This window comes from Dipodomys merriami, unplaced genomic scaffold (genome assembly GCF_024711535.1).
Source record: "Dipodomys merriami isolate MVZ:Mamm:240054 unplaced genomic scaffold, mDipMer1.0.p SCAF_71, whole genome shotgun sequence".
NCBI classification, from domain to species: Eukaryota; Metazoa; Chordata; class Mammalia; order Rodentia; family Heteromyidae; genus Dipodomys; species Dipodomys merriami.
The window spans coordinates 3828172-3845158 of record NW_027206302.1 but is presented as its reverse complement, the minus strand read 5'-3'; positions in this window follow the sequence as shown (position 1 = coordinate 3845158).

Here is a 16987-nt window from a genome sequence, read left to right as displayed (position 1 = left end):
CGTTCCCCCCAGTTTTTCCCTCCCATCTTCGCAGAGTGTCTAGACAGTATCACTGCTGCATTTGTTCATCCTTTGTATTTATAATGAGACCAGGTCTCACTGTTTTATCTAAGCAAGTACCAAACTCTCACTATGTAACCCCTTCTAACTTTTCGTGTGTGTGTGTGTGTGTGTGTGTGTGTGTGTGTGTGTGTGTGTGTGTATGTGTGTGCTGATCGTAGGGTTTGAACTCAGAGCCTGGACATGGTCTCTGAGCTTTTTCACCCAAGCCTAGTGCTCTACGAGCCACAACTCTACTTCAATTTGTTGGTGATTCATTGGAGATAAGAGTCTCTTGGATTTTCCTGCCTTGGCTTGATCCTCAGATCTCAGCCTTCCAAGTAACTAGGATTGCAAGTATGAGCTACTGGCTCTTGGCTCCCAGGCTTTTTTTTTTCTTTCTTATACTGGTCCTGATGCTTGAACTTCTGGCCTGGGCACTATCACTTGAGCCATAGTGCTACTTCTGCCTTTTTTGAGCAGTTTTTGGGGATAAGAGTTTCTTTCTTTCTTTTTTTTTTTTTTTTTGGGTCCAGTTGTGGGGCCTGAACTCTGGGCCTGGGTGCTGTCCCTCAGCTCTTCAGCTCAAGGCTAGCACTCTACCACTTGAGCCACAGCGCCACTTCCGGCTTTTTTCTTTTTGCTTATGTGGTACTGAGGAATCAAACCCAGGGCCTCATGCATGCAAGGCAAGCGCTCTACCACTGAGCCACCTTCCCAGCCCTGGGGATAAGAGTTTCAAAGGGACTTTTCTGCCCAGGCTGGCTTCAAACCATGATTCTCCTCAGATTTCAGCCTCCTCAGTAGCTAGGATTATAGGCATGAGCCATCAGCACCCAGCTCCAGGTTAACAACAAATTCTTCTTCCTCTCCTCCTCCTCCTCTTCTCCTTCTGCCAGGCCTGGGCCTTGAACTCAGGACCTGGGCACTGTCCCTGAGATTTTCTTTTTTCTTTTTTCTTTTTTTTTTTTTTTGGGTCAGGTCATGGAGCCTGAACTCTGGGCCTGGGTGCTGTCCCTGAGCTCTTCATCTCAAGGCTAGTGCTCTACCACTTGAGCCACAGTGCCACTTCCGGCTTTTTTCTCTTTGCTTATGTGGTGCTGAGGAATCGAACCCAGGGCCTCAGGCATGCAAGGCAAGCTCTCTACCACTGAGCCACCTTCCCAGCCCCTTAATTTTAGATTTTCTTGCCTCAAGCTCCAGAGTAGTTGGGATTACAGGTGTGTGATATCACACATGGCTAAGCTTTTATTTTTTTTGGGGGGGGGGTCCGGTCATGGGGCCTGAACTCTGGGCCTGGGTGCTGTCCCTCAGCTCTTCAGCTCAAGGCTAGCACTCTACCACTTGAGCCCAGCCCCTAAGCTTTTATTTCTAAGTGATAGACTAATTGAGCTCCAATTTCTATGCATGCTTCAAATAATAAATAATATACTTTAATAGGGCTGGGAAGGTGGCTCAGTGGTAGAGCACTTGCCTTGCATGCCTGAGGCCCTGGGTTCCATTCCTCAGCACCACATAAGCAAAAAGAAAAAAAGCCGGAAGTGGAGCTGTGACTCAAGTGGTAGAGCGCTACCCTTGAGCTGAAGAGCTGAGGGACAGCGCCCAGGCCCAGAGTTCAGGCCCCACGAATGGACCAAAAAAAATCTATGTATATACTTTAATAATGTGTGCATAGTTTATATATAGATATATGCATATATAATTTTTGTGCTGCTACCGATGGAACCCAGCACCCAATGCATGTAGTCGTGTTCTGCACCACTGAGATATACCTTAGTCTCACAGGTAATCCTTACTCCCCATAAAGAGAGAAAAAGCCCAACTGAATATAGTTGTGCAGGATAACTTAGTATTTACAGATCTGGATATAGGTTGTAGATACTGATTCTGGCCCCACCACTTACTAGCTATAAGCCAGTGTATTGCTTAATCTCTCAGTCCTTCAATTTCTCTACCTTAAAAAAAGGTAGCCGGGCGCTGGTGGCTCACGCCTGTAATCCTAGCTACTCAGGAGGCTGAGATCTGAGGATCGCGGTTCAAAGCCAGCCCGGGCAGGAGAAACCGTGAGACTCCTATCTCCAATAAACCACCAGAAAACCGGAAGTGGCGCTGTAGCTCAAGTGGTAGAGCGCTCGCCTTGAGCTGAAGAGCTGAGGGACAGCGCCCAGGCCCAGAGTTCAAGCCCCACGACCAACAAAAAAAAAAAAAAAGGTGAAATAAGAAAAAAGTAAGCAATTATTGGGTTATGAAAATTAAGTGAGGGGCTGAGAAGATGGCTCAGAAGATAGTAGAGTGCTTGCCTTGCAAGCATGAGGCCCTCCGTTCAATTCCTCAGCATCACATAAGCAGAAAAAGCCAGAAGTCGCTTGCCTAGCAAGTGCAACGTCCTGGGTTCGATCCCCAGTACCAAAAAAAGAAAAGACAAAAAAAATACAGTTTAAAAAAAAAAACTCAAACAAACAAAAAAAAAAACCAGGGCTGGGATGTAGCTCAGTGGCAAAGCGCTTGCCTAGCAAGTGCAACGTCCTGGGTTGGATCCCCAGTACCAAAAAAAGAAAAGACAAAAAAAAAAATACAGTTAAAAAAAAAAAAAAACTCAAACAAAAAAGAAAAAGCCAGAAGTGTACTGTGGCTCAAGTGATAGAGTGTTAGCCTTGAGCTGAAGAGCTGAGGGACAGTGCCCAGGCCCAGAGTTCAGGCCTCGGGCTGGGATGTAGCTCAGTGGCAAAGCGCTTGCTTAGCAAGTGCAACGTCCTGGGTTCGATCCCCAGTACCAAAAAAGAAAAGACAAAAAAAAACACAGTTAAAAAAAAACCCAAACAAAAAAAAAAACAACCCTAGCCGGGCGCTGGTGGCTCACGCCTGTAATCCTAGCTACTCAGGAGGCTGAGATCTGAGGATCGCGGTTCAAAGCCAGCCCGGGCAGGAGAGACCGTGAGACTCCTATCTCCAATAAACCACCAGAAAACCGGAAGTGGCGCTGTAGCTCAAGTGGTAGAGCGCTCGCCTTGAGCTGAAGAGCAGAGGGACAGCGCCCAGGCCCAGAGTTCAAGCCCCACGGCCGACAAAAAAACAAAAACAAAACAGAGTTCAGGCCTCAAGACTGACCAAAAAAAAAAAAAGAAAGAAAAGAAAAAAGAAAATTAAATGAGTCACTGAATGTAAAGTCTATTTTAGAAAATCTAAAGCCAGGTAAAGTAGTGCCTACCTGTAATCCTAGCACTAAAGAAGTAGGAGGTTCAGAGTTTAAGGCCAGTCTGGGTTTCATAGTAAAGCTTTACCTTAAAAAACAAACACAAACAAAAAATAATCATAAATCCCAACAACAATCTGAAAATCAGACCCAGAAATCAGAAATTAGTCAACCTCAGTAACTTGTAGACAGTGCCTAATTCTAATGCACCTTTGTATAATTTAGAAAAGCTGGTCTGTCCTCAAGAAGTTTTTCTATCTCAGCCGCAAAACTGTCTTAAAAGGGGAGCACACTCAAGTAATCACACAAAGACATAAGGTCTAAACACATATTGTTCTGAGCAAAACAGGAAAGCTTGGTATGGTAGCACATGTCTGAAATCCCCATCCTGGAGAGCTGAAGCAGGAGGATCAGAGGTCCCGGTCAAGCCTGCACTACAGGGCAAAACATTTAATCACTTTGTCTATGGAGAACAACGCTGTTTGTTTTCAATTCCAGGCTGCTACTAATCATGTTGAAATGACAAATTATCCATTAGATTTCTTCTGTTCTTAGAATTTAGGCTAGATTCCAGGACCTAACAGGCACACGGAGGGTATCTGCTGAATAATGAATGAAGGATAGTGAGTAGGGGAACAAGGAGACAATGAATTTGCTCACAAGAGTGCTAAATTTATTTCTCTTAAGCATTATATCAGTAGTGGCTGTTTTAATTTGCTTGAAAAAAAGATAGTGTCTCATTTTAATTTGTTTCTATAATTTTCAGTGATGTTATTATTGTCCATCTGTTTGCTCATGTATTTTGGCCATTTATTGGAATTTTATTATTATTATTGTAAATATGTATGAATTTGTTGTATGTTAAGGATATTAATAGTTCATTTTTTCCTTGTAACTGTGTGTTCAGTTTGACTTTTATTTTTCTTATAGCTTACTTTCCTTTGGTGTGGTGATTTCTAATCTTCATGCAGGAAAATTTACAAAATTAATAAAATAAAATTTTAATATATGTTGTAATTTATTCTTTCATTAAATCTTTTTCTTTTTTTTTTCTTTTTTTGTTGGTCTTGGGGCCTGGGCACTGTCCCTCAGCTCTTCAGCTCAAGGCTAGTGCTCTACCACTTGAGCCACGACAACACTTCCAGTTTTTTTCTTTTTGCTTATGTGGTGCTGAGGAATCAAACCCAGGGTCTAATGCATGCAAGGCAAGCACTCTACCACTCAGCCACCTTCCTAGCCCCTCTTTCATTAAATCTTGGAAAATCCTTTTTCTGACAAACATCTAACATGTATTTCTATTTTCTCATTATTTCTGGATTACTTAAAAATGTCTATCTTTTTAATATATCTAGAATGATATGTGTCTAATATATATTCAACCAATCTAACATTATTTAATATTTCTTTCCCTTCTCACTATTTCTGATGTCCTCGTACAATAAAACTGCATATCTATAGGATCTGCCTCTGAGTGCATTTGCTGATTTTTACTTTCCCATACGATAGCTATTTTTCTTTTATTTATTTATTTATTTATTTATCATTGTTGGGTTATGCTTTAGCTTATTTTTTTAACCTTTAAAATCAATGCAAGTGGTAAACTTAGTGGCAGTTTAAGAGTGGTAAATGCCTTGAAGATTAAAGTACCATAATGGTGTGCAAAAAGCCTGGAAGGACATTTAGTTCACTGTTGGCAAGAGAAAACAGAACTCATGTTGCTCATTGTGATCAGCCCAGGCTAAGACTATAATAAAGACCTCTCCCAGCCCCTCTCCCATGATGAAGAATTATATAGATAGAGGAATAATTAAATAAATAAATGTACTATCCACACAGCATTTCATCCTTAAATGAAAGCAATTTGAGAAAGACTGCTGTTAATTTAATGTTTCTGTTAGTAATAGAGAAACTGATTAGAAACTAATTAAATCTCTTGGAAAAATTTACCACTATCACTCCACCCTGGACATTGAAATCAACTCTTCAGAAAGGTTATTTGCTTGGTAGCTCAGTAACAATGGAGGAATGGAGTTGTGTGCAGAGAGCTGCTTTCCAAGGAGAGGAAGTGGCACGCCACTGAGCCACCTAGTGGTGAGGATCTTCACTGCATCATTAAGAGATGGTGCCAGTTGATCCCATCTAGGAAGTTCTTCCTGGAAAGTGACAGAAGGGGGCAAGTTTGGGGAACTTAGATGTCCTTCAATTTCCATTTTTCTGTCTCAAGGCAAAATAATTTCAAGTCTGCTTGTGTGAATGAAGCTACAGAGATGAGCATCCTGAAAACAGCCTCAGCAAAGTTGGAAGGGAGAAGTGTAAAGCTAAATTAACACATGCTGACTACACATGAGTGTACAGTTGAAGATGTAGATGTAGTCAAGCCCATTAATACTTATCAGGGAACAGTGATGTGGTTAAACTATGTTATCCTCATTCCTTCCCTTCTAGGCCTCATAAAAACTCTAACCAGAGGATAATTATAACTTTCATTTCTTGTAATTACAGCATTTGAATGTTTAGTTCAGCCACATTCAGAGTACTACAAGGTGAAGATTGTTCTACATGCCATTCAAGCATAATAACTGACCACACATTTGAACTACAGAGTTGTGTTTTAATAACTAAAATTAATTGTTTCTTTTTGGGGACATCAATCAATGATTCAGAAAAGAAAAGATTGATGGATTCACTCATTCATTCATTCATTCATTCATTCAAGTACATACTGAGCTTTGGGACCTTGGGATCTGGGACTTGGTGATTAAAAGAGAATGTATCTTGTGTTCATCATCGCAGAGTGCTGAGTATATAATTCAGCAAATTTCTACAATACTCATCACTGGGATAAGTGTTATAAGAATCTGAGTTCTGGGCTGGGAAGATGGCTCAGTGGTAGAGTGCTTGCCTTGCATGCATGAGGCCCTGGGTTCGATTCCTCAGCACCACATAAGCAAAAAGAAAAAAGCCGGAGGTGGTGTTATGGCTCAAGTGGTAGAGCGCTAGCCTTGAGCTGAAGAGCTGAGGGACAGTGCCCAGGCCCAGAGTTCAGGCCCCACGACCGGACCCAAAAAAAAAGAATCTGAGTTCTGAATGAACTTGATCCTTAGTCCTGAAAGATGAATAAGAGCTAACCAAAAACAAGTGACAGTGAGCACTGGTGGCTCACACTTGTAATCCTAGTTACCCAGAAGGCTGAGATCAGGGGATCAAAGTTCAAAGCCATGTTGTGCAGGAAAGTCCTTGAAACTCTTATTTCCAGTGAACCACCAAAAAGGCTAGAAGTAGAGCTGTGGCTCAAGTGGTAGCGCATCAGCCTTGAGTAAAAAGCTGATGGAGGGCTGTGAATGTGGCTTAGTGGTAGAGTGCTTGCCCAGCAGGCATGAAGCCCTGGACTCCATTCCTCAGTACCACATAAACAGAAAAAGCTGGAAGTGGCGCTGTGGCTCAAGTGGAAGAATGCTGGACTTGAGCAAAAGAAGGGACAGTGCCCAGGTCCTGAGTTCAAGCCCCAGGACTAGCAAAAAAAAGCTGAGGGATAGTGCTCAAGCCTTGAATTGAACCCCAGTACTAGCACAAAACACAATCAAACAATTAAAATGGAACTTTTGAAGATATCTGTCATACCTATATTTATGCAATTTATTCAAGTTGCATTTATTTTCTGCTAAAATGTCAGACATGTAAACATTACAAATAAAAATGGTTAAAAAAGAAAAAAGGAGGTGGGTGCTAGTGGCTCACTCCTGCAATCCTAGCTACTCAGGAGGCTGAGATCTGAGAATCTCGGCTCAAAGCCAGCCTGGGCAGGAAAGTCTATGAGACTCTTATCTCCAATAAACCCAGAAAACAGGCAGTGGTGCTGTGGCTCAAGTTGGTAGAACACTAACCTTGAGCTGAAGAGCTGAGGGACCCAGAGTTCAAACCCCATGACTTTAAAAAAAAAAAAAGGAAAAAATAAAGCAAAGACAGTGGTCACAGTGAAACTTTTCAGGTGAGAATGATAGGTTAAAGGAACTAAAATCCAGTCACGCAGGGAGCTGGTGGTTCACATCTATAATCCTATTTTACTTATGAGGCTGAGATCTGAGGATTGCAGTTCAAAGATAGCCCTGGCTGAAAAGTCACCATGAGACTCTTACTTCCAATTAACCACCAGAAAACCTGAAGTGACATTGTGGCTCAAAGTGGTAGAGTGCTAGCCTTGAGCAAAAAGGCTCAGGGACAATGTCTAGGCCCTGAGTTCAAGCCCCATGACTGACAAGAAGAAGGCAGGCAGGCAGGCAGGCAAGCAAGCAAGCAAGTAAGGAAGCAAGCAAGCAAGAAAGAAAGGAGGTGGCCAGGGAGTGGAGGATCATCTCAGTTTAGCAGGTTGTATTTTCTATTAAGGAAATGGAAATACAATGATTTTACCTTTTTGTTTTGGTCCGGTTGTGGGGCCTGAACTCTGGGCCTGAGCACTGTCCCTCAGCTCTTCAGCTCAAGGCTAGCGCTCTACCACTTGAGCCACAGCACCACTTCCAGCTTTTTTCTTTTTGCTTATGTGGTGCTGAGGAATCGAACCCAGGGCCTCATGCATGCAAGGCAAGTGCTCTACCACTGAGCCAACTTCCCAGCCCCTGATTTTACCTTTTTAATGCCTCCCAAGAGGTAAATTTTAGGAATCTTATTTTTCTTCCTATGTTGGATAGGTTGGCCTTGAACTCCCAAACCCTAATGATCCTCTTGACTCAGCTTCTTGAGTAACTGGGATTACAAGCACAAGTTCAACCAATAAGGAGTTTTAAAAGGGGGATGGAAACATCAGATTCACCTTTTGCCATGATTTTTGGTTGCCTGGAAAAGAAAAAGGTAAATAATTGTAATGACCAGTGCGGAAGCTTTTGTAGTAACTAGTTTAGATAAGAAATGATACCCAAGTTAGCTTGAATTATAGCAGTGGCAGCCTTTTCATTTCTAAAATCTGCAAAAAAAATTAGATACTTCTATTAAAAAATTAGCCAGGGGCCGGGAAGTTGGCTCAGTGGTAGAGCGCTTGCCTTGCATGCATGAGGCCCTGGGTTCGATTCCTCAGCACCACATAAGCAAAAAGAAAAAAGCCGGAAATGGCACTGTGGCTCAAGTGGTAGAGCGTTAGCCTTGAGCTGAAGAGCTGAGGGACAGCGCCCAGGCCCAGAGTTCAGGTCCCACGACCAGACCCCCCCCCCCAAAAAAAAATTTGCCAGCCCATGGGGCTGGAAAGGTGGCTCAGTGCTTGCCTTGTATGCATGAGGTCCTGAGTTCGATTCCTCAGCACTACATAAGCAGAAAAAGCTGGGAGTGGCGCTGTGGCTCAAGTGGTAGAGCCCTAGCCTTGAGCTGAAGAGCTGAGGGACAGTGTCCAGGCCCAGAGTTCAGGCCCCATGACCGGCCAAAAAAAAAAAATTAGCCAGGCCAATAGCTTACACCAGAATCCTAGCTACTCAAGAGGCTGAGATCTGAGAATCAAAATTTAAAGCCAGCCACCCCTGGCAGACAAATCCTCAAGACTCTTATTGCCTGTTACCCAGCAAAAGAAAACCCAGAACTACACAATAGCTAGGATATGGAAACAATCCAGATGTCCCACCACAGATGAATGGATCCAAAAATTTTGGTATCTATACACAATGGAATATTATGTAGCCATTAGAAATGACAAAATAATGACATTTGCAGGGAAATGGATGGAGCTAGAAGGAATCATGTTGAGCGAGGTAAGCCAAGAGCAAAGAGACAAATGGTACATGGTCTCTCTGATAAGTGGATGCTAAATCCAAAATGTTAGGTGATACGACAAAACTAACAGGACTTAAGAAACAAAGAACTCCCACTCATCTGGTCGAACCACTACTAAATATCCCCATGTTGCTGATCACATGTACGGTGTATAACATGTGAACATCGTTATATGTTATAGACTGTGATAGACAATTTGCTCCAGGAAAGTCAGAATGAACTTGTGACTTTAAATGAGCATCATTATTCCACAATACTGTGAAATTTGGGAAATTATGTAATCACTTAATCACAATAAAAAAAAAAAAGAAGAACCTTGGGGAAGGGAGGGAGGGAGGGGTTGGTAGGGGAAAACAATGGAGGGGGTAACAATGTTCAATAGCAAGTGTACTCATTACCTCACTCATCTAACTGTAACCCTCTGTATAGTATCTTTACAATAAAAAAAAAAAACAACCCAGAACTAGAGGAGTGGTTCTAGTGGTAAAGAGCCAGTCATAAGTAGAAAAAAACTGAACAAGAACACAAAGCCCAGTGTTCAAGCCCTAAGAAGGACAGGAACTGGGAATGTGGTTTAGTTGTAGAGTGCTTGCCTAGCATGCATGAAGCCCTGGGTTCAATTCTTTAGTACCACATAAACAGAAAAGGCTGGAAGGGGCACTGTGGCTCAAGTGGTAGAGTGCTAGATGTGAGTGAAAGAAGTTCACGGACAGTGTCCAGGCCCTAAGTTCAAACCCCAGGACTGGCAAAAAAAATTAGAAGGATAAATTTTTGTGTTATTTAGGTCTTTCTACTGCATACACTGGTACAATACAAATTTTTGTCAGATGCAAGTAGTCCAGTACCCAAACCTCATGCACAGAACCTTGGTGGCTGAAATGTGCAGCCTATACGTCCACTCTGGCTCTGCTCATTAATGTATGATATTTGGAGCATGTTAAGGAGTATAATAGCATCAGGATAGGAAGGTAGGAGAAACAGTTTGAGTGCCTGATGGAGAGGAAGCAAGTTGAAATTGTACAGGATAGGTCTGAACATGCATTGGTACAAACCCCAAACCCAAAGCATTGTTGGTGTTTCTTCGTGTCTTCCATTTTCTTTCCTTCCTCCTTTCTTTTTTTTTGGGGGGGGATGTAGCGGGGGGCCTGAACTCTGGGCCTGGGCACTGTTCCTCATCTCTTTAGCTCAAGGCTGGCGCTCTACCACTTGAGCCACAGCGCCACTTCCAGCTTTTTCTGCTTATGTGGTGCTAAGGAATCAAACCCAGGGCCTCATGCATGCAAGGCAAGCGCTCTACCACTGAGCCATCTTCCCAGCCCTCTCCTTTCATTATTGATTCTTTCTCATACTACTGGGGTTTGAACTCAGGGACTTGTATTTGCTAGGCTATTGCTCTATTGCAGAGCCACACCTCCACCACCTTTTATAACTGATTGTTTTGCATGTAGGGTCTCAACTACTGGGGCCTTTATCTGCCTATTTTAGGCTTTCTGTTGTAGCTAGAATGACAGGCATGTCTGCTGCATCTAGATTTGTGTTGAGCAGAGGGCCTTGTGAACTTCTCTGGTCCGGCCTCCATCCACAATCCTTGAATTTGAGACTTTAGGTAGCTAGAATTACAGGTGTGAACCATTGATACCTAGTTTCAGTTATTATTATTATTTTTTAATAAAATAAGAGGCCGGGCATTGATGGCTCACACCTGTAATCCTAGCTCTCAGGAAGCTGAGATCTGAGGATCACGGTTCAAAGCCAGCCTGGGCAGAAAAGCCTGTGAGACTCTTTTTTTTTGGGGGTCTGGTCATGGAGCCTGAACTCTGGGCCTGGGTGCTGTCCCTGAGCTCTTCAGCTCAAGGCTAGCGCTCTACCACTTGAGCCACAGTGCCACTTCCGGCTTTTTTCTTTTTGCTTATGTGGTGCTGAGGAATCGAACCCAGGGCCTCAGGCATGCAAGGCAAGTGCTCTACCACTGAGCCACATTCCCAGCCTGCCCGTGAGACTCTTATCTCCAATTAACCACTAGAAAACCCAAAGTGGTGCTGTGGCTCAAGTAGTAGAGTGCTCCCCTTGAGCTGAAGAGCACAGGGATAGCACCCAAGCCCAGAGTTCAAGCCCCACGACCAACAAATAAATAAATAAAAATAAGAACATCTCATGGAACTCCATGATAACCTTGAGTTTCACTGACTATGCATATCGATTATGATTACATCATATCCGTTATGTAGCTATCTGGCATGGTTAAGGATCCTATGCTGTGATGCTGTTCTGGGTTTTCTGGAACGCAAGGCTAGAAAAATCTCTACAATGGTAGCTTCCTCATAAAACAGCTGCAATCATGCAAGGCATGCTGAATCAATGTAAATTTCACTTAACTAATTAATTAGCTAATTAATTAATTAACTAGTGGTAATGTTGCATGACCTGAAATCGAATTTGCTCTCAAATTGGCATGTCTCACATTTTTCTGCAGCCTGGCACCAAACATCACAAAGACTTGAAGGGCTAGCACAACCTAATTTTTATTTTTATTTTTTATATTATATTAGCTTCTATTAATTTATAATTGTTATTACAAAGGTGATGTACAAAGGGATTACAATTACATGATATATATATTATTTTTTATTGTAAAGATACTGTACAGAGGGGTTACAGTTATATGAGTAAGGTAATAAGTACATTTCCTATTGAGCATTGTTACCCCCTCCTTTGTTTATCCCCTACTTTCTCTTCCCTTCCCACCTCCTCCTTCCTCAACCCCTCCACCCCCCTCCACCCCGCATCTAAAGTTGTAAAGTTCATTTTCAACATAGTGTCTTGTACATCTCATTGTTACAATGGGTCAACCTGTGTCCCTATTTAAGCATTTTGTTTTTCCCTTCCCATCCTGAAATTAGAAAAATGTATATTATATACAAGATGCAGGGCACCAGAATCAAATACAGTGAAAACAGGGGTTATACCATGGGTTTATTTTTATTTTATTTATTATTTTATTTATTTATGTTTTTTTTGTCAGTTGTGAGGCTTGAACTCTGGGCCTGGGCATTGTCCCTGGGCTCTTCAGCTCAAGGTCAATACTTTACCACTTGAGTCAGTTGCCACTTCTGGTTTTCTGGTAGTTAATCAGAGATAAGAGTCTCACAGAGGGGATGGGAAGATAGCTCATTGGTAGAGTGCTTGCCTTGCATGCATGAGGCCCTGGATTCTATTCCTCAGCACCACATAAGCAGAAAAAGCTGGAAGTGGTGCTGTGGCTCAAGTGGTACAGCGCTAGCCTTGAGCTGAAGAGCTGAGGGGCAACGCCCAGGCCCGGAGTTCAAGCCCCATGACTGAACAACAACAACAAAAAGAGTATCACAGATTTTCTTTCCTGCCTGGGCTGGCTTTGAACAGCGATCCTCAGATCTCAGCTTCCTGAGTAGCTAGGATTACAGGCGTGAGCTACTGACACCTGGCTGAACGTTTATTTTTGACAAAGGGTCCCAAGTTGTAGCCCAGGATGGCCTCAAATGTTCTTGATCTTCCTGCCTCAGCCTCCCAAATACTGGAATTGTAATTCTAGTAGGCAGTGGTACCACCACACTCCACCAATATAAGTATTTTTGACTCAATACAATAATCTTTGTTTATAGTGCTGAGTATTTAACCCAGGGTCTTATATATGCTAGGCAAGCATGCTGTACAATTAAGACACATCCCCAGCCCTTAGTTTGTTTTTTTTTTTTTTTTTTTTTTTTTTTTTGTCGGTCATGGGGCTTGAACTCCGGGCCTGGGCGCTGTCCCTCAGCTCTTCAGCTCAAGGCGAGTGCTCTACCACTTGAGCTACAGCGCCACTTCCGGTTTTCTGGTGGTTTATTGGAGATAGGAGTCTCACGGTCTCTCCTGCCCGGGCTGGCTTTGAACCGCGATCCTCAGATCTCAGCCTCCTGAGTAGCTAGGATTACAGGCGTGAGCCACCAGCGCCCGGCAGCCCTTAGTTTTTTTAATACAAGTTCTCTCTATAGCTCAGACTGACCTTGAGTTCAATATATAGCTCAGGCTGACCTTGAACTCAACATATAATCCAGACTGGCCTTGAACTCCAGATCCTCTTGCCTCCCCTGCTCTACTTTCTGAGTGCTGGGATTACAGGCAGGAGCCATCATACCCTAAAACAATAAAAATTTCTAAAAAAGAATTACCTTCCCATTCCAAATTTAAAATACATTAAAAACTCAGTTGTGTGTGTGTGTGTGTGTGTGTGTGTGTGTGTGTGTGTGTGTGTGTGTAGTAACACTGAAATTTGAACTCAAGGCCTCTAGCTTGCTAAGGAGGCATCCTATCTCTTGAGTCATGACCCTAGACCTTTTATCTTTACTTTTTGAATAGGTTCTTGACTTAGGCTCAGGACAGATTGGACTCAATCCTATTTATACTCATTGAGTAGCTACTAAGATGATAGACATGTACCACCGCATCCAAACTTATTTTTTTTTTGGTTGGTCATAGGGCCTGAACTCTGGGCCTGGGCACTGTCCCTCAGCTCTTCAGCTCAAGGCTAGTGCTCTACTACTTGAGCCACAGCGCCACTTCCAGCTTTTTCTGCTTATGTGGTGCTGACGAATTGAACCCAGGGCCTCATGCATGCAAGGCAAGCACTCTACCACTGAGCTACCTTCCCAGCCCCCCAGACATTTTTTTTTTATTAGTTGACAGCAAGATCTTGGGGGCCTGAGTCAAGCCCCAGTACTAGAATAAAAAAAAAGAATAGGATTGAAGGCATGGCTCAGTTGGTAGAGTGCTAGCCAATGAGTGAAAACATTAGGTACAGAATTCCAGTGCTGGTCTCAGACAAAAAAAAAAAAAAAAAAAAAAGAAGAAGCTTGAGAGGGCATAATCCACAGCACAATATATGGTTTGCTCTGATAGGGACAGAGACGAATCTTTCACAAAATTCAGAAAGAAGTTTGAGAAAATAGAAAAATGTAAGAGTCTAACCCTGGAAATTTCTGAGTTTCTTCCCTCCCTTCCTTCCTTCCTTCCTTCCCTCTCTCTCTCTCTCTCTCTCTCTTTCTCTCTCTCTCTGTTTTGTTGTTGTTGGTCATGGGGCTTGAACTCTGGGCCTGGGCACTGCCCCTCACCTCTTCAGCTCAAGGATAGCTCTCTACCACTTGAACCACAGTGCCACTTCCAGTTTTCTGGTGATTTATTGGAGATTAGAGTCTCATGGACTTTCCTGCCTGGGCTGGCTTTGAACTGTGATCCTCAGATCTCAGCTTCCTGAGTAGCTAGGATTACAGGTGTGAGCCACAGGCCCAGCTACTCTTCTTTTGTGTTTTTGGGGATTGAATGTATAGCCTTGTGCATACTGTGGTAAATACTCTTCACATTGAGATATCCCCCAGCCCTAGAATTTCTATGTCCTTATGCACTTATGAGAAGAGTTCATTAGTTATAGCAGGGTTTTGAAAAGGCATGAAGAAAAATCTTTTTTTTAGAAGTGCAAAAGTGAACTTCCTAGGGAAATTTATTAGGATTGACAGGCAAAATCCATTGTCCAGTCAATCATCTAGGACAATTAAAGAGACATGGAGGGCAGAAAAAGGAGATTTATTATGTGTGAGATTATGAGCACTCAGTTTAGTCACCTTTGGTACAGACATGGGCTACAGGTTTAAATACACAAAAAATTAGGGGCAGGGGATGAAAGCAATGCATAGTTAAATAGTCACAATCACGGTATTTTCAGTGGTGGTTCGAGAGTGTACTAGGTGAGTAGCATCAGAGGTGGTCTGACAGTCTCTCTCCTCAAGATTGGTCAGGTGGGGCCATGTTATAAGAATGTTCCTCCAGGAAGTGGCACTGTGGCTCAAGTGGTAGAGCGCTAGCCTTGAGCTGAAGAGCTGAGGGACAGTGCTCAGGCCCAGAGTTCAAGCCCCATGACAAACAAAACAAAAAAACAAAACAACAAAAGCCCTTCATTCTTATGGGCTGAGAAGGTGGCTCAGCAGTAGAGTGCTTGCCTTGCATGCATGAGGCCCTGGGTTTGATTCCTTAGCACCACATAAGCAGAAAAAGGAAGTGGTGCTGTGGCTCATGTGGTAGAGCGCTAGCCTTAAGCTGAAAAGCTCAGGGACAGTGCCCAGGCGCAGAGTTCAAGCTCCACGACCAAACAAACAGAACAAAAAAGAGTGTTCCTCCACTTTCCACTCATTTGTTATCAGCATCGTTGGCACTTGGCGGGTGGTCTGGTCTTCCTGGCTTCCAAGATGGCTATTTAGTGCTGGAGGTAAAGGACGGCTGAGGCTAAAGGACATAAATACAAAATCAAGGAGGCTGTGAGGCTTGCATTTTTTTTTTTTCTTCTGTCGGTCGTGGGGCTTGAACTCTGGGCCTGGGCGCTGTCCCTCAGCTCTTCAGCTCAAGGCGAGCGCTCTACCACTTGAGCTACAGCGCCACTTCCGGTTTTCTGGTGGTTTATTGGAGATAGGAGTCTCACGGTCTCTCCTGCCTGGGCTGGCTTTGAACCGCGATCCTCAGATCTCAGCCTCCTGAGTAGCTAGGATTACAGGCGTGAGCCACCAGCGCCCGGCGAGGCCTGCATTTTATCCTGTTTTTAGTTAAATTACAGTTCCAAGTAAGGAGTCAGTGTTTCTCAATAAAAGCAACTATTAAGGCCTCCTACAGGGAATCTGAGGCAGGAGAATTCTGAGTTCAAGGCCAGCCTAGGCTACATAGTCAGGACCTACTTGTGAATGAATGAGTGAATGAATAAAAATTCAGAGTCTTCAGGCTCCATTAACAATAGTGAATTGTTGGATTCAAGCAAAGCCAAGTTGGATCTAACTAGTTAGGAAGACTAAAAATAGGATACAAAGGCTAGGGAAATAAGAAATAGAAAATTAATTTTGTGTGTGTTTGTAAGCAATCGTAACATAAAATGAATGAGACAAAGTATGAATATAAGAATGTGATAAATAAGCTGGATGTGGTGGCTCATACCTGCAATATTAGCACTAGCAGATCTGAGACAAGGATCTTGAGTCTGAAGCTAGCCTGGGTTGTACAGTAAGATCTTCAAGTTAAAAAAAAATTGAGAAATAGTGAAAAAGTAATAACATTTAATGGCGTAGGCTTTTTCCCCTCCTGTTTTTACTATTGCAAATTAATTGTACAAAAGGGTTTCCCTGTGATTTCCCATAAATACATATAATTTGATAATTGACCAATTAGTCTTTTCACTTCCCTCTTTTTTTTTTTTGGGTCCGGTCGTGGGGCCTGAACTCTGGGCCTGGGCGCTGTCCCTCAGCTCTTCAGCTCAAGGCTAGCGCTCTACCACTTGAGCCACAGCGCCACTTCCGGCTTTTTTCTCTTTGCTTATGTGGTGCTGAGGAATCGAACTCAGGGCCTCAGGCATGCAAGGCAAGCGCTCTACCACTGAGCCACCTTCCCAGCCCATGGTTTAGGTTGTTTTGTTGCTGTTGTTTTGTTCTTTTTTGTTGTTGTTGTTGTCCGTCATGGGGCTTGAACTCTGAGCCTGGGCACTGTCCCCGTGCTCTTCAGCTCAAGGCGAGCACTCTACCATTTGAGCCACGATGCCACTTCTGGTTTTCTAGTGATTTATTGGAAATAAGAGTCTCACTGAGTTTCCTGCCCGGGCTGGCTTTGAACCGAGCTCCTCAGATCTCAGCCTTCTGAGTAGCTAGGATTACAGGCATGAGCCACCGGCACCTGGCTTGGTTTAGGTTTTAATATATAAAAAAAGATTTTTCAGCCAGGCACAGATGACTCATAACTTTAATCCTAGCTAAAGGAGGCTGAGATCGAGGATAGCAGTTCGAAGCCAGCCCGGAGCAGAAAACTCCATGAGACTCTTATTTCCAGTTAGCCATTAGAAAACCTCCAGTGGCACTACAGCTCAAAGTGGAAGAGCTCTAGCCTTGAGCGAAAAGGCTCAGGGACAGTGCCCCAAGGTCTGAGCTCAGGCAAAAAAAAAAAAAAAAGTTCTTTTGTTTTCAA